Here is a 26,898-nt window from a genome sequence, read left to right on the forward strand (position 1 = left end):
TTTACTCTTATACATATATATATTATTAACTTATAATATTATAAAGTATAAGGGTTGAATTTTAACTTTTAAAATTCTAAGGGCTAACTTGGAATTAAAGTATTCATACTTGAAAACTTTACAAATTCCAAAACTTGAGGGCAAGTTTTGAAACTATTCAAAACTAATTAATTCCATAACTTATGTGTTTAAAGTAGTTTTAATCCAAAAACTCTTCAAGTTCCATAACTTGAGGACAAGTTATGGAAGACTTTAAACTAATAAAAGAACTAACTTTTCCTTTATTTTATAACTTATGGATTTAATTATGGTTACATATTTTTCTTTAATGAAGTGACTCTTGAACTTCCATAACTTGAGGACAAGTTATGGAGTCATAAAAAGTTATTCAATGACACAAGACTCTTCATTTTGTAACCATTGCCAACTATTATGAGTTTTATGAGTCTTTAATGTGACTCTTCATGTAACTTGAGGACAAGTTACACAAACACATTTTATACTCAACTCTTAGATTAAAATGGATTGAAAACAACTATTTCACTCAACATTTCTATTAATCTAAGCAATTCATAAGAACAAGATAATTCAAATCAAATTTTTTCATGTAATTAGTCTAAACCTTAAACTAATACAAAACATGAATCTATTGACAATTATCTTTGAAAATGGACTAGCATGAACATTACCACATCAAAAACAAGTTTATAAGATCAAAACAACTTAGGGTAATGTTCCTAGTCCATTTCTAGCCAAAAAACTCGAAAATATGCTGTCTGGGGGTCCAACTCGTCGAGTGCATGAACAAACTCGGCGAGTTGGATCGAATTGATCACTTTTAAGGCATGGACTCGTCGAGTCTCCTGATGGACTCGCCGAGTCTGATGGCCAGACAGCACCAGATTCGTTTTTTCAGCTTCTATTGCAGGTATAACAAGAAAACAAGCCTAGGCTCTGATACCACTGTTGGGTTTTGAGCATTCTAACACTCCTAAGTGTACATGCAACCCTAAATACCTTGGATCTATGTTTTCTCTATTATACATGCAAATAAGAACTTCCAAGGTATTATCCTAATCTAGCATACAAAACAATAACTATAGCAAGATAGAATACATACCTCTTTGATGTAGAAAGTCTTCATGAAGCTTGAGTGCCTAGTGCCCCAAGTGTGACACCTCAAATGGAATCACAATCATCAAAACACTTGGAATGACTTGAGAGAAAACCCACACTTCATGAAATCGGCTAGCCCTTCTAGTACACCCACTAGTGGCCGATTTTGGTGAATAATATGATGCTTATATAGTGTTACAATTAGGGCAAACCCTAATTGTCATGACTTTCCATTTCCTTGGATCCATGGGTACAAATACACCATGGAGCATCCATGGACCATCCTATGGGTTTTAGCCCAACTTGATTATCCATGGAGCATTAGCCCACTATACAAGTATGGATGATTTACACAATCAACCCATATATTTAATTAGTCTTCTTTTGATCACTTAATTAATCCTAGATTAATTCTTGATCAATACTAATTAAATAATCTTATCATTCTTATTATTAATATACTAGAACTTATAATATATTAATAACCATAAGTGTCTCATTCCTCTCATCCAAGTGCATGATGGTATGCAACCCAAATGGACCATGCCGGGTCGGGTCAAGTCTTACCAATTATAGTTATGGACTTAGACATTAATCCAACAATTAAGATATTATAGCATGATAATGTTTGTTTGGCCTTATTTCCTATTCTTGTCTGATAAAGGGCTTAGGGTAGGATCAGACATTCAAATGTCTATAGGGTCCAACGTTATGTATGGCTAGCATACACGAGTGTTGTAGAGTTGGTGGAAGTTTCATGGTTGAGTTGCGCGGTTTCAGTCGGCCAGCTGTAAGATGTTTAGCCTTCCTCTAGGAGTGAGGATTGAGCGCTCGCCTATGCTTATGTATACTGTTAGGGCGTTGTGCTGATCTTTGAGACAAATATGGGTAGGTTTGGAATGTAGTATGGGCCCGTACTACTGAAAGCACAGGACCCATACACGTAGCAAGAAAGTCACAACCCCTAGGGCTTTGTTGGGAGTTGGTTCCCTGTTATTTATATGGAATGTCTGATATATTCCTGGTATATTTTCAGTATGGTGACTACGAGGCGACTTGAGACCGGATCCGAGTCGGGATTGGGAGCTGGAAATCAGGGTGGCCCAGCATTACCAGGGACCGTTGTTCATATGAGTTGGATGGAAGGATCCAGGAGATCCTGCATGAGGAGGTTGTTGCTCTTTTTCGGGCACAGTTGTCGGGGATGTTTGGGTCTATCAAGACCGCCATGGTCGAGTACTTTAATGAGCGATATGCAGCCATTGCTGAGACGGTTTCCGTTGTAGCCTTCTCAGCCGTAGCAGCTGTAGGTGGTGGGGCTGCTTGGGCTTTCCAGTATCGGGAATCCAATAACACAAACCCCCCGACTTTCGATGGAGTGTAGGACCTGATTGTGTCCATGAGGTGGCTGTCTATGTGGAGGGATGTTTCTTCACATGTTCATGTCCTGCTGACTAGAGGGGCATGTGCACTCTGAACCTACTGAGGTCCGGAGCAAAGGATTGGTAGAGACTTGTTACTGGGTCGTATTCCGATGAGCATAGAGTTGCAGTTACTTGGGATCAGTTAAGGGAGATATTCAGCACTCGTTACATTCCACGGGTTGAGCGAGAGAGACTTGCACATGAGTTTTTGGATATGAGATAGGGTACGGAATCGGTGATGGAGATCACCTGGTTGTTTATCGAGAGGGCAATGTTTGCCCTGAGTTTGCTTCTAAGTAGGCTCGGATGAACCGATATCTGAGCATGCTAAATACAAACATCATAAATTTTGTGTCTACTCAGAGATGTGATACGTTGCTGGAGTTACAGGAGGCCGCTAGGCGGCGTGAGCTAGAGATTGAGCTACAGTTGAGGGAGCAGAGACAGGCCCGGCACAGGCGCAACCGGCGCCGAAGTGGTTCAAGGCCGCTAATTTGAGGGATGGGGGTCAGCATGACCGCGCTTGTGGGAAGTGCGAGAAGGTTCACAGCGGAGCTTGTCGATCCGATGGTGTGTGCCGCAAATGCGGCAAGGAAGGTCATTTTGCGAGGGATTTCCGCCAGTTAGCCCCACTACAGGATATGATAATTTGTTACCATTGCGATCAGGTTGTTAATGTGAAGACCAATTGTCCATTGCTTGCTACCAAGCCAACGCAGGCTCCAACGTCAGCTACTCTACGGATCACTAACGGGAGTCAGGGTAGGGCAGATTCCCCGAGGGCTCGGGGACGCGCTTTCCAACTTATAGTCAAGGAGGCCATGACATCACCAGATGTGGTGGCTGGTATGTTTCTATCTCTTATCTCATTGATTATATCAATTTTATGCTCATATGTTGTACCTATGTTAGGTACATTCTTAGTGAACTCTCTGCCTACTCTAGTATTATTTGACTCATGGGCTAGTCGGTCTTTTGTCTCTCAATCGTTTAGTATGGAGTTTGGTTTACCCTTAAGGGATATGGAGTTTCCATTGCGAGTCTCTATCGCCAATGAACACGAGGTTTCTGCTTCCCCAGTTTATCAGGGATGCGTGTTGGAGATCTTCGGGGTGTCTTTCCCGATTGACTTGATACCGATTTCTATGGGGGTGTCTGTGTGATCATGGGTATGGAATGACTGAGTATTTTTGGTGCTATGATTGAATGCGAGGGTCAGCGGGTGGTAGTTCGAACCCTAAGTGTGGGAGAACTGGTTATCTACAGAGAGGGCACCAGGTTGGGATCAGGGTTTTGTTCAGATGCCAAGGCTCGTTAGTATTTTCAACACGAGTGGGTGGGTTATTTGGCGTATGTGGTGGATATGCGGGTCAGGGATCAGGTCTCGGTTTCTGATGTTCATGTGGTTAGGGACTTCGCTGATGTACTCCCAGAGGAGTTACCCGGAGTGCTTACGGAGAGGCATGTCGAGTTCAGGATCGACCTTGTGCCAGGTGTGGCCCCTATATCCAAGGCGTCATACATTTTGGTACCGTATGAGATGCATGAGCTATCATCTCAGCTGCAGGAGCTGTTAGGCAAGCAGTTCATTTGTTCGAGCAATTCTCCATGGGGAGCGACGATTCTCTTCATCAAGAAGAAGGATGGTTCACACCGGATGTGCATTGATTACCAGGAGTTGAACAAATTAATGGTGAAGAACCGCTATCCACTTCCACGGATCGACCATGGTCAAGTCATTTGACCATATGGTGAAGAGAAAGGCTAAGTTTGAGATAGTCCTGTGTACCATTCCCAAATAGTCCATATGTTTCTATTGCCAAGAGAATGGGCACTGGTTGCGAAGATGCCATATTTACCTGAAAGATCGCAAGGATGGTAAAGTAAAAAATGTTTCACTCTACTTCAGGTAAGTCCACTATCTAACTCTATTAATTTCCTATTTAGAGATTCTTAATGCATGATGTAATGTAATTACATTTTGATGTTATGTAGAATCAAAGGAAGCTTAAAGGAAGAGTGTGTTGATTCCGATCGTGAAGAGATGGATTTCGATCTCATGGTTTGATGATCAGAATTTAGAGCTGTTTCTTAAGAGTTATGATAGATTGCTTAGGGATAGATAACAACATAGTTTTCATATGTATTTGCATTGTTAGGAAAAGTTTTCCGCAATTTTTAAATAAAAAGAAAAATTTTGATTTTATTTTATTTTAAGTTTCCTTACAATGGCATTAGTGAAAATTGTTGTTTATATGTTTCCACTAATAGCAATATTGGAAAATGGATTTGATTCTTTCATTTGTGGCAGTGTCAAAATTTACCAATAAGGAAAGATTCTCATCACCCAAGTTTCAATTGGATAGAAACTTGGAATCATGTAATTTGTATTGCGTGATGAATGAGAACGTTCATCTTTGGGAAATTAAGACAAATTCCTTGTTCATATATATATATATATATATATATATATATATATATATATATATATATATATATACACATATATGAGTCAAGTGAAGGACTAGGGGACCGGGTACACTTGGTTGTGTGATGATCAGGTCCACCACAAAGAACGATAAGACTATTCGTTATGATTTAATAAAGTTTATTAAATATGGTTATACTTACAAGATTAAGTGTAATTTTGAATCATTGAAAAAGTTTCAATGTATAGCAGAACGAATAAGAAGAATCAAATTAGGCAGAAAAATAAAAATTTCTCCAATATGAAAAGAAGGGAGAGTACTTGAGTATCGTGTTTTATGATTATCTTAGTGATTATGAAACCATATCACAATTGATCCTCTAAGGACACCTTGTGCATTTGTGTGACCAAGAAGAGTAATCAAAAATTGGTGAAATGGTTAAATCAAGAAGATAAATCATACTTCGTTCCAAAATTGAGTCTTAGAGTTACACTCCAAGATCGAGCCTTGAGTGACATCATCTTAAGAAAGGTTTAGGACACTCATCAAATGTAGAGTAAAAAGGTTCATACTCTTTTACATTTGAAATTGGTAAGTTGTGGTGTTTTGGATAAGACAAAGACCAACTAAGACCAATTGTATTAAGTGTTTGTCTTGTTAAGAAACTGCACTAACTCTTGAATATTTGTTTGCCAAGTATCGTTCCTTGACAAAGTGAATCTTATATGTCAAGAGGTCAGTGGGAGTCTTAAAGATCTTCAAAAGGTTCAAGAACTAATCAAGAGTAAACCAATTGTTAATCATTAACACACGACTTGAGGTTTATAACTTATTGTGTTGACATATTCTTGTTCCTGTGCCATTCCAGTTGGTTGACTATGTATGTGATTTCTATGAGTACTCAATTGTTTGCATGACAACTTGGAAGCAATGGTAGGCCCTTATGTTGCCAAGTGGCAAGAAATTAAGATCGAACAAGTTTAGTCCATATGAGTTTTGATTTGTCACTAACATTGTCTTGTATTATGGTTTTGACTCTTGACAAATTCACATGGATAAGAACACATACACCATAAAAATCTAAGTGTCATAAAGTTTCTCTCCAATTCATGAAAATGATTATGTGGAAACACTTTCATTAAGTAGATTTTAAGGAGATAGCAATTGTGTTATTTGCATTCTAAAATTCGATAATGATTATGGCATCCCTCTTCATAGTTCGAATTGTGAGAAATAACAAAAAGTCTAAACATTTGAGACTTATTGCTGTAAGTTCTAAAATTGTTTAGACACACATGTGAGTTATCTAAGGAAAGGTGTATGAGTTTGAGAAGCCTAGATAAAGTCTTATCGAAGCGTCTCGTATCAGAAATTTGAACTTTGGTAAGGAAGTTAATAAGTATTGATTTGTAGAAGTCCAACTGATTTTTGGGTACATGTCAAAGCTAATGGGAGCATAAGTGTAATGCTAGTAAGATAATAATAATTATGCTAGTAAGATAATAATTATTATGGTAAGTGTTGCAAGTTATCAATGCTAATTATAGAAAACAAAAGTTTCAATTTGCAAAGTTGCAGGGTTTGAAAAGTTGTTTTGCTATAATTAAGGGAGAGGAATTCATACTTCATTTCAAATCTAAAAGATTAGATTGAGATTTTAATCAAATTTAGTAAAGGATATATATGAATGTTATGTTGAAAAGATTCGACATAAGGAAATTCTATATATATGGAAATATTATAGCGAGAGACTAGTAAGTATCGTGTCTTTATGTGAAACATTATGTATCGTATCCCATATGCTTCGGGTATAGGATTGATTACATATGTTATAATATTAATTTGTTCTAGTTTTCCTAATGCTTAGGGAATTAAGAGGGAAAAGGGACTAGAACGAGATATGACTAAAATGGTTAAACAATTGTCGAGGACAATCTGAGGTTTACCAAAGATTGGTTTTTTATGGACAGTTGGAAGTATATTGTAAATTTTGGAAGGACCATATTGACATACTCTGAGAAAAGGTAACTTTTGTTCAGAAGTGATAGTCAAAATGGGAATATGGAAATGTTTCCATAAGTGGAAGTTATTCTTTAAATTTGTGTAAGATTAGAAAACTTAATGCATGAAGGATGTTCAAAAGAATGTACTTTGAATGTGAGACTTCGTTTCCATGGAATTGCTCTCCACAGGAATAGTTTGTAATGTTTGTTGCCAAGTCTCAATTAATTTTGGGCATAGTCATTACAAGAGGATTATTTCATATAAGTTTTGAATCTAACAGATTATAGTAAATGACAAGAATTTGGTATTCTTACATTTACGATGAGGATTTGGAATTGTGAAATGAGTTTCATTGAAGATGTGTTCAACTGATCTATTTCACAATGAAAGGACCATAGGCAAACATAGTGTGCATGCTTGGAGCATGGGATAACTATTGTTTTAATTCAAGTATTACGTTGATTAATCGAAACATTATACAATGAATAATGTGTAATCAATATGGTGATTAAATAAAAGGTGTTTTATTTGTATTCATAAGTTCTGAGACTGATATGTGCATATTTCGCTATATATTTAGTTTAGATTTTCATTATTTATTAGCTAATTATTTACATATTATGGACAAAAGGTACTTAATAGTGTTCAAATTGTATTTTCAGTCCAAAAGATATGCTCGGAAGCAGAAGGAAGCATGAGAAGCAGTTGGAAGTTCGGGAGTTGAAACAAAGAAGAAAAATGCCAAAAACAAGAAGGACTCAGTGAGTCAAATCCTGAATCGACGAGTTGGATCGAAGACTCGCGAAACTCTATAAGTACTTGCCGTACACAAATTTTTAATGAGGGACTCGACGAGTTGGGACCTTGACTCGACGAGTCACCTCTGTTTCCAGAAAAATGTAAATAGGGACTTTGAGATCGAGATGGGGACTTCTATGGAACCCTAGGAGGCTCAGATTGCGATTGAAGGTGCTGCTAGACCGGGAGAAGCTGAGGAATCAACCCTAAGTTCGATTTTGAAGAAAATTAAGGCAAATTCTAGTTTATTCTTAGTTAAGCTTTTGATTGAATCATGTTTGAGCTAATTGAATTCGTTTTTGAGTTTGTTTTTATTGCAATTATTAACTAAAACCCTTGTCTTCTGTTTAGGGTAGATGATTTTGTGAATATGGATTGATTTTATTAAGATTAATTTTAATTGGTGATATTGTTTTGTTAAGCTTGTTAAAGAACCTCATATGTTAATAATAACTATTTTCTATTAATAAATCAGTAATTAAGTTGTATGAACATCTCTTAGTTATTAATTTCATATGATTTATATGACCACATAGTTATATGTCTAGGAATAATGAATGTGAAACTAGAATTAATTAGAAGATAGGTAAGTTAATATGTGAGCTTGTGTGATAAACCATCAACAAGAGGTTAAATGAACTACCAATTTAATTAACCATTACAAGTCTTACTTAACCCGAATTAATTAACTAGGGAACTTATTAATTTAGACATCTGGTCACTGCTTGAATTAATCTGTTTTCTAAGGATTAGCAATAACGAACGTGAACCTAATCATCTCAATCGGTAGCCAATGAAAAATTAATCCAATATATTTACCATAAAATCAACCATAGGATCAAATGATTCGAACCTAAACAGAAGTTCTTTTTATCATTGAATTTGGTTGCAATTTAATTGTTTACCTGTTAGTTGCTTAATTAAGTGTTAGTTAAGTTTTAGTTAAGTTTCTATTCTTGTAAAACTAGAGAAACCCTTTCTATTTTATTATTTGTTTTAGATAATATTATTAATTAGTTTAATTTTTGTTCCCTGGGTTCGATACCCTACTTATTTAACTATACCACAATTGATAGGTCCACTGCCTTTGTGTGTTAAATTTACATTTGAAAAGTAGGATTAAAACTAGTTGGTTTCATACACATCAAGTTTTTGGCGCCGTTGCCAGGGAACGGTTCAAAAATAAATTCTAATTTATAGTATTATCGATCCTTTGTATGAGATTAATCTTGCACAAAGTTACTACTTTATTAGTCTAGGTATTAGGTTTAGTTTTAATTTTATCTGATTTGTTAAAAATTTTGTTTGATTTCTTTTTTTCAGTTTTAGCCTTGAACTCGCCGAGTGCAATCTAAGCTACTCGACGAGTCCATCGCTAAAACTCAGTTTCGTTTTTATTTTATTTTTGTTCTTTTTACGCGTGCTTTCTGTTTTGTTTGCAGTTCGTTTATGACCATGGGAGGAGGTACACCTTTGATTCCACCGCTTGAAGACCCAGAAGTAACCTTGAGAAAAAACAAAGGCAAGAACGTAGGAGAAACCGCAACATCGAAGAATTCACCGTTGAAGAATATAAAAGCTGTTTTTAGTATGAAAAAGGGCAAGAAAGTAAGAGAATCCAACTTCTCTTTAGTGGAGGACGAAGAACCGAAGAAGGACACCGAGTACGAAACCGAAAGGGAAGAAACCGAATCCGAAGAAGGAAGCGATTTTGAAGACGAACCCGCTAACACAATGGCTAACATCGATGAAGTTCCTATGGGTGAATGGAAGAAGAGGATACATGACGATACCGGCCCAGGACTCATGCAACCCGTGATTCCCGCGACAACTACTTTCGAACTCAAAGGCCACATACTTGCTCAACTTAAGGAAATTCTCTTTTATGGAAAAGATCACGAAGACGCGTACAAACATTTGGACGAGGTCAACGATGTAGCCGACTACTTTAATGTTCCAAATGTACCTCGCGAAACCGTTTTACTTCACATGCTTCCTGTCACATTCAAAGGAGTTGCGAAAGATTGGCTCAAATCACTCCCTCCCGGATCCATCACTACATGGGCTAAGATGAAAGAAGAATTTATTGATCATTTTTGCCCTCCTTCGAAAATAGCCAATTTGAAGAAATCCATAGCTAATTTTGAACAACAAGCTGGAGAATCCCTTTATGAGGCTTGGGAGAGATATAAAGGTTTACTAAGGAATTGCCCACATCATGATCTTAATAGCCAACAAGAAGTCTCCATTTTCTATGATGGAGTGAATGTGACCACAAGGCAACTCCTTGATTCGCAAAGACCTCTCACTAAGAAGCCACCCCCATAAATCAAAGAACTAATTGAAGAATTCTCTAAGCACTCTAGAGAATATCATAACCTAAGGAATGAGCTAAGTCGGGGGGCGGTGAACTCAGTTAATGATAGCATGGCAGCAATGATGGCTAAACTAGAGAGTTTGGATCGAAGAATGACTAAGATGGACCAATCCATCCATGTCATTAGGGTCGGCTGTGAGAATTATAGAGGGCCTCATCTCACTAAAGATTGTGATCTTGACGAGAACGGGAACCGGAGGATGCAGGTGTGCTATTCAAGTGGTGATAGGTATGATGACAATTGGCGGAAACCCAAGAAGGATTGGCTTCCTTATGATGAGTATAGAAAGGCCAAAGAGGAGAAATTTAAGCAAAAAGAAAGGGGCTTTTATCAAAAAGAGGAACCGGTGCTGGAGAAGAAAGCTGACTTGGAAGATATGTTCACAAGATTTGTAGTCGCATTTGAGAAGAGGCACAATGATACAAATGCTGAAATGAAAGAGCAACGAAATATGCTTAGAGAACATCAAGCTATGATGAAGGATCAACAAAATATGCTTAGGAATCAGCAAGCATCTATTCATAACATTGAAAAATAGCTAGGTTAGCTTGCACAACGAATCAACCAAAGAGCACCCGGTGAACTTCCTAGCAATACCGAGCAAAATCCAAGTATGGCGCATGTGAATGCAATAACAACAGATTATGAGCCAATTTACACTCCTCTGACCTCTATCAAGAAGAATCCCAACAAGGTGAGAACAAAAGAAGTAATTAGCTGGAATTCAAGAAAACCCAACTCGACTCGCCGAGTCGCCAACATGGACTCGACAAGTCGAAGACCTTTAAACAAAAACTGCTCTCTTTTGAAGCCTTACCGACCTTCTTTACCATTTTCGAGTCGAGCCACACCTGATGAGCAGATTCAAGAATATAGGAGGTTTATGGAGCACATAAAGGCACTCCAAGTAAATATTCTGTTTGTTGAAACGATACTACAAACACCGAAATATGGTAGCTTACTTAAAAACCTCTTTACCACTAGAAGAAATATAGAAGAAGTTGCTGAAATAGTGCTAAATGAACTGCCAGAAAAGAGGGGCGATTTGGGGAGCATCACCGTACCTTGTCAATTTGGGAACATAATGACTACATGAGCATTGACGGATTCGAGTGCAAGTATTAATATTATGCCATATTCCTTCTTCCAAAAGTTAAACCTTCCGGTACCAAAGCCAATTCCAATGATGATTCATCTAGCCACCGAAACGATAATACATCCAATGGGAGTATGTGAATATCTCCTTATCAAAATTGATAAGTTAGTATTTCCGGTTGACTTCATAATATTAGACATGGAAGAGGACTCTAAAGTACCAATCATTCTTGGGTGACCATTCTTGAATACCGCTTGTGCCTTGGTAGATATGCGTGAATCTACGCTAACATTAACGGTGGGAGATGATTTGGTAATTTTTGAAGCTGAGAAAAAGGAGAAGCACAAAGAGTCAAAAGAAGATAAGGTTTCATCAATAATTTTGGATGATGAATTGTTAGAGAGAGAGCTTGCTTACTTGCAAGAGGTCAATCCAAACCAATTCTTATTATCCTTGGAAGAGAATTCCGATGCCGAGGGAGATTTGGAAGAGATAGAAAGGCTGATGAAGGAAGCTGACTGCAAAGAACGCCTCAAAAGTGTTGAAGACTCTTTGACTCGCCGAGTCGTACCCGCTGACTCGACGAGTACATGCGAAAAATCCCAATCTGATGGAAATCTTAATCTACAAGCCATTAGTACCCTCCGTGAACCTGATGTGCACGTTTTGCATGTTTACTTGAAGAATCCTCTTAAGGAAAACAAGGCTATTAAAGATCTCATCAACTTTGAGGATGCACATTTGGCTTTTCTTGAAACAATTTTGGTGAATGATGCGGCTGTCCAAGAGGAGGATAGAGGAAGTTTGGAAGATAAAGGGGATCCTAAAACTTTGAATGGTGATAATCATAACTCTTCTATTGAATCACATATGCTAGACCAAGAAGAAATGTCAATCAAAAGAAAAAGAACCAAGCCTCGCGCCATTGTCTCTACTACGTGTGAAGTTTTCACTTTCAAAGCACCATATTTTGTAACAACCAAAAAGTCAATCAAGAAAGATAAGAAAGGAAGAGAAACGATGGAGCACGAAAAGGATGGAGTGGAGAAAAATAAGCATGGTAAAGGGAAAAAGCGTAAAGCTGAAGAAATCAATGCAAGAAAGAGATTGGAATAATTGAAGAGGGCATACAAGAGAAAAATCCATTTGTACAAGACAAAATATAAAGTCCAAAAACTCAAGAAGGAGATCCCAATGGAGGCTGCAGCAGAAACGTAAAGCGGGATGGATTCAGCTGAAGACTCCTAAAAAAAGAAGCGCTTAACGGGAGGCAACCCGTCAATAGAGTTTGCTTTTCTTTTCTTTTCGTTATTTGTTTTTGTTTTGTGTGGATTACTTAGAATTTTTGTTTTCTATCTTCATTATTCATCCATAAATGATTGCTTGAGGGTAATTAAGGCCTAAGTGTGGGGTGTGGTGTTATTTTTAAAGAAGGATTTTTTTTTTAGAAAAAAAATGTTTTCAACAGATTAATAGACTCGACGAGTTTATACATTAACTCGACGAGTCCTTCCGGATATATGAACTAATTTTAACTCGGCGAGTCCATATACTGACTCGACGAGTCGGTTTAATTTACTGAAAAAAATAAATTTTACATTTATGTCAAATTAGGGTTGTAACCTAATTGTTAAACCTTTTCACTTCATATGGTCGACACACCTTACTCGACGTGCCAAGATTCTCTCAAGCAACCCATCCCATTTTTCTTTGATTTCTTCCACTTTCTTCTAACAAGGTAACATCTATGTTTATTATTTTCTTAAAGCTTTAATTTTTGCAGAATAATGGTCCCATTTTGTTGTAATCAGTTTCCTTTAACTTGATTAGGATTCTAGGGTTTTAATTTATGTCTAATTAGGATGTTATAGATGCAATTGATTATGAATTTATACTTTGTATGCATCCTGAGACAAACCCTTGGGGGATCAATTTTGAGTTTTTTATGATGAATTGATAAACCTTAGGCATGCAACTCGACCAGTTCATGTGACTCGTCGAGTCTGTTCATTAACTCGACGAGTCGGTCCCTGAAGGCAATCCCATATTTTGAGTTTTAATGTTTCCGTGTTTTTTGGTTTGTATGGTTTTTTATTGTTGCAGAAAATGTTTTCAAGAGGTGGACAAAGCTCTAGGGGTAACCAAGGAGACCATCCTTGGTTAAATTTTCCAAGAATAGATTCGGAATCCACGATGAAAAGATGGAAGAAGAAGCTGATTGAGGTTAAAATGAAAGAAATTTATGTGCCAAATGCAATAGATTGGGATTGGTTAGGAAAAGTTCGTTATGAAGAGGAGTTGGCCCCGTATCTTGTCAAAGTCTTTATGAATAATGGGGTATCCATCACTTGTGATGGATGGAATCGGCTATTCCGCATTCAAGAACCGGTGTTCAAGGAACTGTGTTGGGAGTTTTTCTCAACCATTAACTTCCGTGAAGGGAACAATTATTACAATCCGGGAATTGTTACTTTTTGCCTTGGCGGTGAATTCCGCCAATGTAGTATGGTTGAACTAGCTTATAGGTCGGGTATTTATGACCAACAATTGGTGTCTACTAAGGGTTTTGGCACCTTTCTTGAGCATTGTCACAAGGATTTCCCAGAGGGTGTTGTGGGTTCCACTTGGTGGAATACCATTGCTAACAAAGTTTATATCCCCAAGTCCGCTCAAGAGGGGAGTATTCGATCACCCACCCATATATTGATTCATCGCCTCATTGCGAATACAATCAACATGCGGAAGGATAATGACAAGGTTCCTAACCTTGATGTTTTCTACTTATGGAGTATTATTACTCCAAACACTTTCTTCAATCTTCTGTACTGCATGGCGTCATATTTAGCTGGGGGGGGGGGGGGGTCAAGGATCGCAAAACTTCAAAGATCAATGGTGGGATGTTTGTGACCCGCCTAGCCAAATCTTATGGGTTAATGGAAAGAGGAGCATGGAACTTGATGACGATGGTCCCTACCCATCCTTTTAAACCCATTCTTTTTAGAAGAGCCAAAATTATTGAAGATTATGGAGGGGGCCACTATGCTATTCTTCATGATGATGCGGTGATATGGCCCGAGGAGCCAGGAAGGAGGGTAAGGTCGAGACGCGAGCAAGCACATCACAATCCACCGGTGATCCCGGTCGAAGATTATATACCCCTGGAGTGGTTAAATGAGGAGGGAAGAAGATATCAAGATGATTTAGGAAGGGGCTTGAATTTTGCCAACCGATCCTTTATCCAATTGTTTAATCATTTCAACATCCAACATTTGGACGGGGGTCAATTTCCTTATGTGCCTACTTGGGAGGAGAGGATAAACACAAGAAGAAGCGAAGCAAGTGGGAGCGGAGCACGAGATGATGATGAAGAGGATGAGGAGGAAGAATATGAAGATTGAAGTTTTATCCTTTTTATTTTGGTTGTGTTAAAACAATTTTTATTGTTTGATTTTGTTTTTTTTTTTTGGTTTAGATAAGTAGTTTAGGATTTGATTGTGGTGTGTTTTTCCTTTTTATTACATGTTTGTTTTAGTCTTTTCAAAATTTGGATAAAGGGTTTGCACACGAAGAGTCTAGAGAGTCGTTCCATAGAAGCAACGAGTCTAGGCAAGAGAGAATGGAGTTTAAATATCGAGTCCGGTTTTAGGGAGGGTTGAAGAGTGCGTAAATACTGAAGAGGAGAAGGGCATGAGTGTCTTTTTTTGATGTTACTTCAATACACCAAAAGCCGAATTTGAAGCAGAATATATTTTTATCACACAACGATGGACTCGCCGAGTGCACATATTGACTCGACGAGTCCCAGTGTAATTTCATGATTTTTTCCTTTTCGCGCTACTACTCGGTGAGTCACCTTTTAGACTCGACGTGTCGATTATCAGTCCACCTCTAAAGTTGCTGATTTGATGCTATTTTATACATTACATGACTATGTTTTCTTTAAGATTGATTCCTGGAGTTTTCCTGCATATTTGGAGCTAACCACACGACATTTTGACACCCAAGGCATGGATGAATTGTTCCTATGCCTAAAGTCAATTGAAGATGGAGCTTTCAAAGAAGAAAATCAGTCTCGCGACTACTATCCCAGGGGAGTTTGTTCCAATTCTCTCATTATTTTCTTTATCATTCATAGTATGCAATAGGGACATTGTATAAATTAAGTGTGGGGTAGGGGGTTGGTTACACTAGTTAAATTTTGAAATTTTTTCATTAAAATTGCTAGGGCTAAATTAGAAAATTTTGGTAAAAAGCAATTAGAAACCATGCTAGATTATGTTTGATGATTTCATAAAGACCCAAATGTTTAGTTGACCCAATATAAGTTCTAGTGCATTTGTGGTCTCCCTTTATTCTAGTGAAATCATGGGAAAAAACACAACCTCGCTTAGTTTGAGGGATGCGATAAGTTTAACATCGTGCACTTGAAATGTATATAGGGAAACTATTATCTTTAACCAATAAAGGTTGAAGTTGAGCGCTCCTGCTTAAGCATGTAGGATTTGAGTGAAAAAAAAGAGAATTACAAGAAAAGTTTGAAGAATTTTGGAGCAATTAAAGTGAAGATTAAAAGATCAAAATTCCGAAGATTCAAATAATTGAAGACACCAAAAACCAAAAGGTGGTGAGTTCCAGGAAATTAAAGTCAAATTATCAAAGAAGTGAAGAATTCCAAATGAGCTCCATTGTGGTATCGAAAAATTGTAATTTTCTAGTTATGTATGCTTGGGTTGCTCGACCAAAAATACCTTGAGGTTAGGAGGTTTTATGCGGATGGATTCGGAGGGATGCATAAAATGAGCATTGTTCAAAAGAAGTGGGCGAGTGTTTATGAGGACTGTTAGTATTTAGAATTGATGGGGGGGGGGTCTTTAGGAAAAATTTAAGACACAAATGCATGCGTTGCGGTCTTGACATAATGGCTGGGTTTGATTGGGATTGTTTTATGTAATATTAGTATGCTAAAATTCAGTTTTGCTTGGGGGCAAGCAAAAGTCAAGTGTGGGGTATTTTGATATGTGCATATTTAGCTATAGTGATAACCCAGCCATTAGTCCAAGACCGCAACGCATGCATTTGTGTCTAAAATTTTTAGTGGGGTCGGTGTAGTATAGTGGTAAGTATTCCCGTCTGTCATGAAATGTATCCAGGGAAACTATTATCTTTAACCAATAAAGGTTGAAGTTTAGCGCTCCTGCTTAAGTATGTAGGATTTGAGTGAAAAAAAGAGACAATTACAAGAAAAGTTTGAAAATTTTTGGAGCAATTAAAGTGAAGATCAAAAGATCAAAATTCCGAAGATTCAAATAATTGAAGATACCAAAAACCAAAAGGTGGTGAATTCCAGGAAATTAAAGTCAAATTATCAAAGAAGTGAAGAATTCCAAATGAGCTCCATTGTGGTATCGAAAAATTGTAATTTTCTAGTTATGTATGCTTGGGTTGCTCGACCAAAAATACCTTCAGGTTAGGAGGTTTTCTGCAGATGGATTCGGAGGGATGCATAAAATGAGCATTGTTCAAAAGAAGTGGGCGAGTGTTTATGAGGATTGTTAGTATTTAGAATTGAGGGGGGTCTTTTGGAAAAAATTTAGACACAAATGCAAGTCTCCTTAATTATTGAATTTAGTTGATTTTTATTTGCTTAGCTCTTAGTTTCTTAGTTTAAGTTTTAGTTAATTGTTTAAGTTTCTAGTCTTGTAAAACTAGAGAAAACCCCCTTTCTATTACTTGTTTTATTTAGATAATATTAGCATTTATTTTAATTGTTTACCGTTCCCTGTGTTCGATACCCTACTTACTTGAACTGAACAGCTAATCGATAGGTACACTACCTTTCGTGTGTTTGTTTATGTGTCTAAGTTAGTAGGATTAAAACTAGTTCGTTTTACACACAGAAAGTTTTTGAAGATTTTAGAAATGATCTTATATGATATTAGTATGTTTGTCTTAACATACTAATATCATAATGATTTTAATGCTTTGGGAATGCATACTAAGTATTTAATCAATATGGTGATTAAATAAAAGGTGTTTATTTATATTCATAAATTCTGAGACCATATTGGATCCAATTATTTTTCTGTTTCACTTTGCATGTTTTGACTTCCCGAATAACTAGGTTATTCATACATCCATAGTCAATCATACTTTGGAAGTAAGTAATGAGGTAAGACTGTCATGAATCTGACTGTAGACTGTCTAAGTTGTTTTGGACACAGCACAAGTTTGCTGCAGTGTTCATGAGTACTCCTGTAATAAGATTTGAGTATTAGGTTAAACCCACGCTCATCTGAATCACTTCATGGATTTTATCATGAGTGATTGTGAGATGATAATATCTTATATTCTTAAAACAGAGACATGTGAGTTGTGTCTTACAAGTCGGTCGCACATTGATATATGTAAACGCACAAGTAACTTGGTGTTATAAAACATATTGTTGTGTGTGATTTGATAAGTAAGTACAAGCAAGCATTTGAGTCGAAGTTGATCGATTCCTTTTACCCTTAGAGGGATAAAAGCGATATTTGTGGTCCCCTCGATGATTTAGTGATGATACCCTAAGCGCTTGGCCAAGCCTGCACTTATTTGATTTGTTCAATTAGTCGATCGTCATAAATCGGAAATCAGGAAACAACAGATGGACAGAGAGAATGATTATGATCCATGTCTCAGTCTATATGATATCTTGTAGAATGGAGGAATATATGATCCCTTATCTAATGGACGCGTCATTCAATAGATCAGAGTTCGACAGTGGCTTTTAAGAGCTACGATTGTTAGTCGGGTTGTGCAGTCATACTTGCAATAATAGTTATTAGACTTATCCAAGTGGGAGACCGGTTGATTAGGTGTCTAAGCCCATAACTATAATTGGTATGTACTTGACCCGAGAGTAGCATGGTCCATTTCGGGTTGCATATCACCAGGACAATTTGATAGGATGGACATGTGAGTAAGAGATTATTTATGATTTATTAATATATTGTAAGTTCTAATATATTAATATGAAATCATATGATTTAATTAGTATTGATCAAGAATTAATTTTGAATTAATTTAGTGATCAAAAGAGACTAATTAAATTAATGGGGACTAATTATGGCAATTAGTTATATATATGGTTTGGCCTTATGATACATGATGGACTAAGTTTGTGTAAGTATCCATAATGATTTAGTCCACTTGAATTATGGATCATGGATAATAAGCTCAAGGGTATGGATTAGGGTTTACCATGACCTTTAGAATCTTATACTATATATATGATGCCCTATAGCTAAAATCGGCCTACATGGGTTCTAGGAGTTCATAAGAGCCGATTTTGAAGCCAAAAAACTCACTCTCAAGTTCTCCTTTGTCCGAGGTGTAATGTGAACCGTTTGAGGTGCAACATTTTACGCACTAAGGGGGTGTTTGGTATAGGGAAATGAGAGGAGGGAAATGGAATTATTTCTATTTCCCTTGTTTGTTTATGGTTGAGAAATCCAAAAACAAGAAATAAATGATTTCCCATTCCACCTTTTTCTTTCTCTATCTAAAACGGAGAAATGGAGAGAAAAGAAAGGTATTCCCAAAACCAAGAATCGAAAGAAAAGGCGGAGAATTGAAACTATAGGACATTTACAAAGTGAATATATGAATTTTTTTCCAACTTTATTGCCTTTTCCAAAAATTATATCTGATTGGTTCCTTTACGCTTTTTGTTCTGGAATTATTTTCACTATTTATTTGACTTGGGGAATATTTGGAGCGAAGTTCATAATTTGTATGATTGAAAAACAGAGGGCTTACTGCAACTTGAGTTTTTTAATTACCTTGTTTTTCCAATTTATTCTTTAATGTTTGATGGCAATCATCTATGTTAAAGGTTAAAGATGAACTTCATCAAAAGCTAAAAACTAACAATACGAGTATTAAGGATTGCATATTTTTTTATAATTGTATAATCTATCAATATTGGTAAAAAGAAATCAAGAAAACCAATTAAAATATGAATAGTTACAAAATGAATTGATATGTATGTTATAAAAAAATTATTAAAAATTAATTGAGAAAATAAAAAATAAATATATAAAAATACATAATATGATACATTAATGTGTAAATTATAATGATATTGTTTAAAAAAATTCTCGAAAAAGATAATTATTATGAAAAAAAATTCATTTCTATTTCATTTTTTAGTACAACCAAACAAGAGAATTGATTTTCGTGTATATTTCTCCAATGAATTCTTTGTTATACCAAACAATGGAATTAATTCTTTTTTCTCTAATTGAATTATCTTTCTCTCCATTTCCATTATCTGCTTCAATTCTTTTTCTCAGTACCAAACGCACCCTAAGTTCTTAAGGCCAAAACTACAAGCTACAACAAGAGGTAATTCTATAACTCATTTTTATGTTGTTTATGTCAATTGTATGCTAGTTTTAGGGTTAATGATTTGAAAAGAATATTGCATGTATAATTAGAAAAAGCATAGATCCAAAGCATTTAGGGTTGTATGTGCACCATAAGATGTTGTAGTATACAAAACCCAACACTCACAAGCTCCATATCTAAAGTCTCAATCTCTTGGTAAGCTCAACACACTCAAAGCCTCAAGGAAAGATGGAATAAGCCCTAAAACTTCTTAAACATGAGATCTGGTCAAAATAACGAGCAAGGTGGTGAATTTTACCTTCAAACAGAAGCTACGGATGGATAAACACTAGATCCAACAGTCCATCCTCTTTCTAAGCCTTGATACTCTTCTATTTTCTTCCAAAAGTGCACTAGAATGCCCAAAGTTAGCTCTTCTTTCTCTCTTGAATCAAACTACACGATTAGGGTTTCACACAGAGGAGTAAGGTGACATGGGAGGCGGAAATGAGGGCTTAAGGTCCTTTAAATAGGACACAACCCCGAAAAGTTAGGGTTTCCTCTCACGGCGCCAACTCGTCGAGTTGGTCGTAAAACCCACGTGACCAAAGCCTTCCCTACTCGATGAGTTGAGCATCCAACTCGTCGATTTGCTCAGGAAACAAGCAAGAAAACCAATTAAATATAGCACCTGGGAGTCGGGATATTACAAATCCATTCTATAAGCCAATGTCACTGACCAAGTTTGATAGTCAGACAAAGTCGAGAGGCATTAAATTTGCAAATAATTAGATTAAGCACTCTTAGTTTAGTTTGTTTTAAACTTGAGAACTTTAAGCAGTATAAGTCTTAATTCGATTTGGCTATTATTAGGTGGAGATCTTAGTATATGATGGAGATCGGTCATTTCACTTATCTTATCACTGTGTTGTCCTTTTGCATGTTTGGAACACACTTCCCGAGTCTTAATTTACTCAAACGCCCACAGACGATCATAATCTTGGAAGTAGGTAGTTATTCAATACTATCGTGGGTATTGGCGGATTGACCAAGTGACTGGTCATAACATAGATATTGCGCTAACACTCATGAGTACTTAGTAGATATTTAAGTATTTGACCAACCCGCGCTTAGAGATTACTCCATGGATCCAGTCATGAGTAATTCTAAGACGATAATATCTTCTACTCTCCAAACCTTGATACATGTTGGGTTTTCCTCCATGATTATGTTATGCATTGTTCTACTCCAAAATTGTTCGTAAAAAGTAGTTATAAAGGGTATGTCCATGTGTGGCATGATTAAATAGAAAAAAAACTATGTATTCAAAGTTTATTTGTTCCTTCTGCCTTAATAGGAGAAGCGATATCTATGGGCCCCTTGATGATTCGCGTTGACATCTAAATTGCTTGGTCGACCCTTACTGGAATTCATGTGTTCAATTTAGTAGTAAGATGCAATCATCACAAGTCTATATTGGGAGACATAATCTTGAATTCTAAGATTGACCATTATCCATATCTCGAATTCATACAAATATCATAGAACGAAGGGATAGTTGATCACTTATCTAACTGCTAAAACTTATTAGATCAAATTTCGGCAAATGCATTGGATGACATTCTCTCTGTTGATTATTGGATAAGTATTGGAACATATATATAGTTGATGACTTGTCCAAGTGGGAGACTGTTGGAAAGTGTGTCCAGTGTCATTAACTATTTGTGATATTTCTGATATTAGCAATGTCCTCTTACGTTGCTCTCAAGACTCAAATTAAGAAGAACAAAAAAAGGAGGAATTAGTTTATTAATTATTATAGTCTAATAATTAACTAGAAACTAACTAGAAAAACAAATTTGGAAATTAATTAACTGTTTAATTAATAGAAGGGTTGAATATCAATTAATCAATAGCTGATTAATCAGAAATATTCCAGAACCATAGACAGAAGGGTGGTGGATGAAAATTCCCTTAGGATAAGGGGAATTTCGTTCTTAAGTTTATCCTCCCCACATGGGCTTGAAGATAAAACCATGGAAGGCATCTAAGGCTATAAATAGGGCCTTATGGATTCATTATTCCTTGCTCATTATTCGCTTGAATTTTCCGCTGCTCTTTCTACCTCTTTGTGGACGAACTCTCCTTATAGTTTGTCTGTGACATCCCCATTTTCACAGCCAGAAAAGACCGATTATTGTTTATGCTTTATAAAAAAAAATCATAGTATCTCTTTTAATAAAAACGTTGCGGAATTTGTTCCCAGAAAAACATGATAATTTCATTATCAAAGCATTTCCGAAGAAATGTATTTTTATTCATTTTAAAACATTTTGGGATGTCATCGTCAATACAGAAACATAAGCATAAACATAACTTACATTCATTTACACTAGTGATCTATATCTCTTTTAAATCTCTCAATGTAAAGTAGCTTTGTATCGATACCTATGGTACAAATAAGCTGAGTGGGTCAGGTTGGGAAACCTGATGAGTACATAGGGTTTTCAACCCACAATAAATAAGTTTATTAACTTTATCAAACCAAACAAACTCGATTACCCGTTCGCGTTATCCTCACTTTACGTCCCTAAAACATCTAACACATGAGACATAGTCTAAGGACTATCATCGGGATGGACACTACTGCTAAAGGGATTCCTCAGCATTAAATGTCCTTAACGCAATCATGTGGGGGATGGAGTACACCTGGTGAGCACACAGTTCAAATAAACACACAGTTCGAATAAACACCTACAGGTTGCGAGCCTGCTAGTGTTCCACTGGACTGTCTAGAATAGTCCGTGGTCGTCATTTATACTCCGCTAGATGACTGGATCATCAATAACATCTAAAACGAGGCCTCTCATTATTTTATTTTGTCACACAGCAACTATTACATCTACCCATGTTTTACCCAACACATTTTGTAGATATAAAATACATATACAGTTTAAATCATTGAAAACATGTATAAAACGTTCATCCAGCATAGATAGCAAGTATTCAGATAATATGCACACATAGCATGTAATTTATATAATATACTTCATATATATGTGTAAGATGAAAGTAACTATGCACTCACTTGATAAGGTGGTGAGTCGGCACTCGGACAGCACTTTGTTACTCTTAAAACATTTATCCTTTGACGAAAACTAGTATCATTACCACTAGAGTTTAGTCTAACGCTTGACGAGACTAATTTAATAGTCTAGCTATTATTACTATTATATAAGCATTAAACAATACTTATATAAGCCATAATAATAGCTCAAATACTCCTTATAAGGTCCTAATAACAATACTATATTGAAACATAAGCTATACTAAAGATAGGATAGGTACAACTCACTTACAGCGGGTTTTCTCGAAAACCGGGCTTCGCTAGAGCAGCGTTCCTGAGCCGAAAGGCTCTTTTCTTGGGGCTTCGGGAGCCTCGGGGCTTCCTTCGGGTGCTAGGGGGTTTACCTAGGCTTTTAAGGGGGTTAGGGAGCTTAGAGAGAGAAACTAGAGAGAGAAAGTGAGGTTTGAAGGTGTGAGGAAGTGAGGAAACCCGGAACCTCTATTTATAGGGATGTTGACTGATGGGCTCGCCGAGTAGGAGGGCCTACTCGCCGATTTGGGTCATGTGGCAGCCTTCTGGTGGTGCCACGTGTCCAATTATGGTGGTGCCACGTCACCCCCTATCGCGAATCAGCCTTCAAACTTAGAAAAATCATAACTTTTGCATACGAGCTCCGTTTTCGATGTTATTTTTTTCAACGTGTAGGTAAAATCAAGATCTACAACTTTCATTTAGACTTCGTTGGCTAATTCTCGACCGTTCTCAAATTTAACAGTAGGAGGCGTTTAGACTATTAAATGACCGCGAAGAATTCGTAACTCCTTCATACAAACTCCGTTTTCGTCCATCTTTTTACCGTTGAGTTCCTATTAATGAGATCTTCAACTCTTATTTAGGTCGCGTAAGCCAAAAACCGCTCGAACTAAAATTCGAGTTTCGGGTCGTGCACTGTTAAGCCAAATCTTAGAAAAATCATAACTTCCTCATACGAAGTCAGATTTGAGCGTTCTTTTTTTGTATGTTCTCGGTTTAACATATACTACTAATTTCGTTTAGATTGCTAAGGCTAAAAGTCGCTCCATCATAAATTTACTATTTACGCTTCCCGGTGTCGTGCCGGTTTTGCCGTAAAACTTCGACGGGTCACAACTTCTTCGTTATAACTCGGATTTCGGCGTTCTTTATATGTACGGAAACCTTGAGACATATTCTACAACTTGGTTAAGACTATTTATTATAAATAATATTTTGCCGAAAAGACATTTTCAACACTTATTGTCTCCAAATTGACTAGTCCGGATCTGCGGGCGTTACATTGTCCCATCCTAATTATTTTGATTCTACTCTTTTGAGTTCAATGGGTGTGAACCAAGAGAGGGATTCAGGTTTGGGTCCTTTGCATCCAAACAAGGTGTCATGCATGAGAGCTCAAGCAAGAATGTCTTTGGCTGCAAAAGAGGTATGTGATTCTTCTGTGTAGTTTTGATTTCTAAGGTAGATGTAATCAGTATAAAACCATAGATCCTTGGGTGCATGTACACCGACGTATATCGTTGTTTTGATTTTTACGCTACCTATTTTTGAGTGTATTTGATGCATAGAAAACTCAACAGATTTTAGGGTGGCCAAGACATGGTGGGGGGAAGGCCATGAACTGACACTGGATGAGAAAGGAACAAACATCTTTTAGACGTCACAAAGTGGCGATGGACAGCATGCAAACCCTATTTTTTAGGTCTTAAGCCCTATCTAAGAGATATGATGGCTAGGTTTGCTCACCTTCAGCCGCTATCACCTCCCTTTAAACCTGAAGCAACCATAGCCTCCATTATTGACCCCTTGAAGGTTTTTGGTGGTTTTTGGTAGTGTTGAAGAAGAAGAAGAAGAAGGTGTCCTTGGTGCTTTGATCTAGCAAGCAAATCTATTCGTCTCCTTCTTGCATACATTCTAGACTTTTGTAAGTCCTCAACTTTCTACGTTTATGTACCATCCTTCTAGATTTAAGTTTTTAATGGACTTTTCTTCATGTTTAAGGTGGTTTGAATGGATGGATTCCATAAAGTTGGAAACTTTATGGATCCTTGATGCCCCTTTGTGGTTTCATGTTTCAGATCTGGAGTATTATAGAGTTTTGGTCTCGTGCATGAAGTTTTGGCCTTACTTTCTCCATATTTGACCTAACTAGAGTTCTAGACATGCATTGGACATGCATTTCCATATAGTAAGGATTTTTATAAGATATTTTGATGTAATGAATCCTTTTGGAAAAGATGAGTGAGTGACTTAATGGATTAAGAGCTTAATCCATTAAGTTGTCCACAGGTAGCTCCCCCAATATGGCGATATGTTCACCACATCATAGTAAATAGAATTTCTTATGATTGTTTTGTCGTGAGGCCACAATAACATAGTAGATGCTTGGCCACGATGTGGTGTCCAAATGAGTTGGTTTTTGACTGTTGATTTTGACCATTAACGGTTGCTTATTTGACTAAGTTGAATTTTGGTTAACCTAAGGGTTTTTGGACTATAGATTGAGGATATACCTCTGATTGTTGTGTAAGTGGCTTGTAGCACCCGTCTTTGCTTCATGAGAGATGTATTGTTGTTTGCTAGCTTGAAAGGTGAGTTGTCTCTGTATACTTTGTACTACAATATGTATCTTTTGTGTGTAGGATGTTGATATATTATAGTAGCATGTTAGATTGGTATACCTGTTATGATTACATGTATTTTATGGTTAATGTTTGTTTGTTTGCATATGTCTATATATCGTGGCTGGGTTGAGGAGGTCATGCTCTATGATGTAAGCCAAGATACTCAGGCAATCCAATTGATAGTGTAGGCCCAAGAAGAATGGTTCAACCCTATGTTGTAGGCTCAGGAGAGCGGCCCAAATATATGTTGTAAGATTATGAGAGCGGTCCGGGTGTACTATAAGCCTTACTATTGGATTAGGTGTCTAAGCCAATAACTAAATTAGTATAATATTGAACTATTAGCAAAGTCCTTTTGGGTTGCCCTCAAGCCTAGTAATTGACTGGATTGCTTTTTGGAGAGAGAAATTAATTTAATAATTTATTATATGAAGAATAAATTAGTTAGAAATAAAAATAATTAATTTATTAATATATTAATTATAAATAGTATTGTTTAATTAAAAATTAACCAGATATTTATTGGAGTTAACTTTAGGATTAATTAGATTAATTAAAGTGGAAGCATTAAAGGTGACAATGTTCAAAAGTTGAGCATTGACCAATTCTAGAACCTCCTTAGGAGGGCGGACAAATTTCTAGATGTTTATGGGGCTTCTTGAGCTTTTCTTGGGCTCTAAGGAAACACAAATGCCTTAAGGGGAAAGAAAAAGGGTTAAGGCTTATCTAAGGAAACATGCTTTATCCTAGTTCCCTTAGTCACCTATATAAACCCTCCTAAGGGTCATAATTTTCGTCCAGCCCCTTCCATAAGAGTTAGAATCAAAATTCTCATTCCCTATCCACTCTCCTCTTTAGCCTCCAACTTACTAGGGTTTGGGTGTGGGCCATTAAAGGCACGAGATTTCTGGTGCTCATTTTTTAAAGCTAGATCAAAAAGGAATCATTGTTTATTTACTACAATAAAATTAAGGTAAGTAATTTCTAATAACCTTTAGTATTTTCAAAAATAGCATTGTACTTGTAGGGTTCTTGATATTCAATGGTTGTTCGAAAATCATAGTGCGAACATAGATCCTTTACAGTGTATGCAAACTTAGGGTTTATGTTTTTCTGCCGAAAATATGATTTTTGAAACATGTAAAACTCATCAGTGGTATCAGAGTCATTGTTCTCATTGACCTTGCATAAAGTTGAATATATCAAAATTAGGTTTTATAGAAACTAAACCCTAATGGATGCATTTTCGAAAAATTCTAGGGTTTTAGAAACCCTTGCCTCCTCCCTATTTTCGATTACTTAGAGGGAAAGTTGGGGTTTCCTTATTTGATAATTATTGTTTTAATTAGTTAAAATAGAATAATTAAAATTTGGATAACCCTAATACCCTTATTTTCTAGAAAATGTAGTTGGGAATGGATTAGGATTAAATTTAAATTATTTGATTAATAGTTAATAGTAAATAATTATTTAATCCTCATGAGATTTAAATTAATTTAATTAATTTTTAATTAAAAGATAAATATTAAATCTTAATTTTTTAATTTTAAATTAAATTAATG

General features: G+C 36.5%; 1 non-coding gene across 1 annotated transcript; it reads right to left on the reverse strand.

The window, feature by feature from the left end:
- Positions 1 to 9,889: 9,889 nt before the first annotated feature.
- On the reverse strand, positions 9,890 to 9,996 carry LOC111898171 (small nucleolar RNA R71). The gene has a single exon (XR_002852528.1). It is a non-coding gene; the product is annotated as a small nucleolar RNA R71 (small nucleolar RNA).
- Between the last annotated feature and the right edge of the window lie 16,902 nt (positions 9,997 to 26,898).

The sequence above is a fragment of the Lactuca sativa genome, chromosome 3 (genome assembly GCF_002870075.4).
Source record: "Lactuca sativa cultivar Salinas chromosome 3, Lsat_Salinas_v11, whole genome shotgun sequence".
Taxonomy (NCBI): Eukaryota; Viridiplantae; Streptophyta; class Magnoliopsida; order Asterales; family Asteraceae; genus Lactuca; species Lactuca sativa.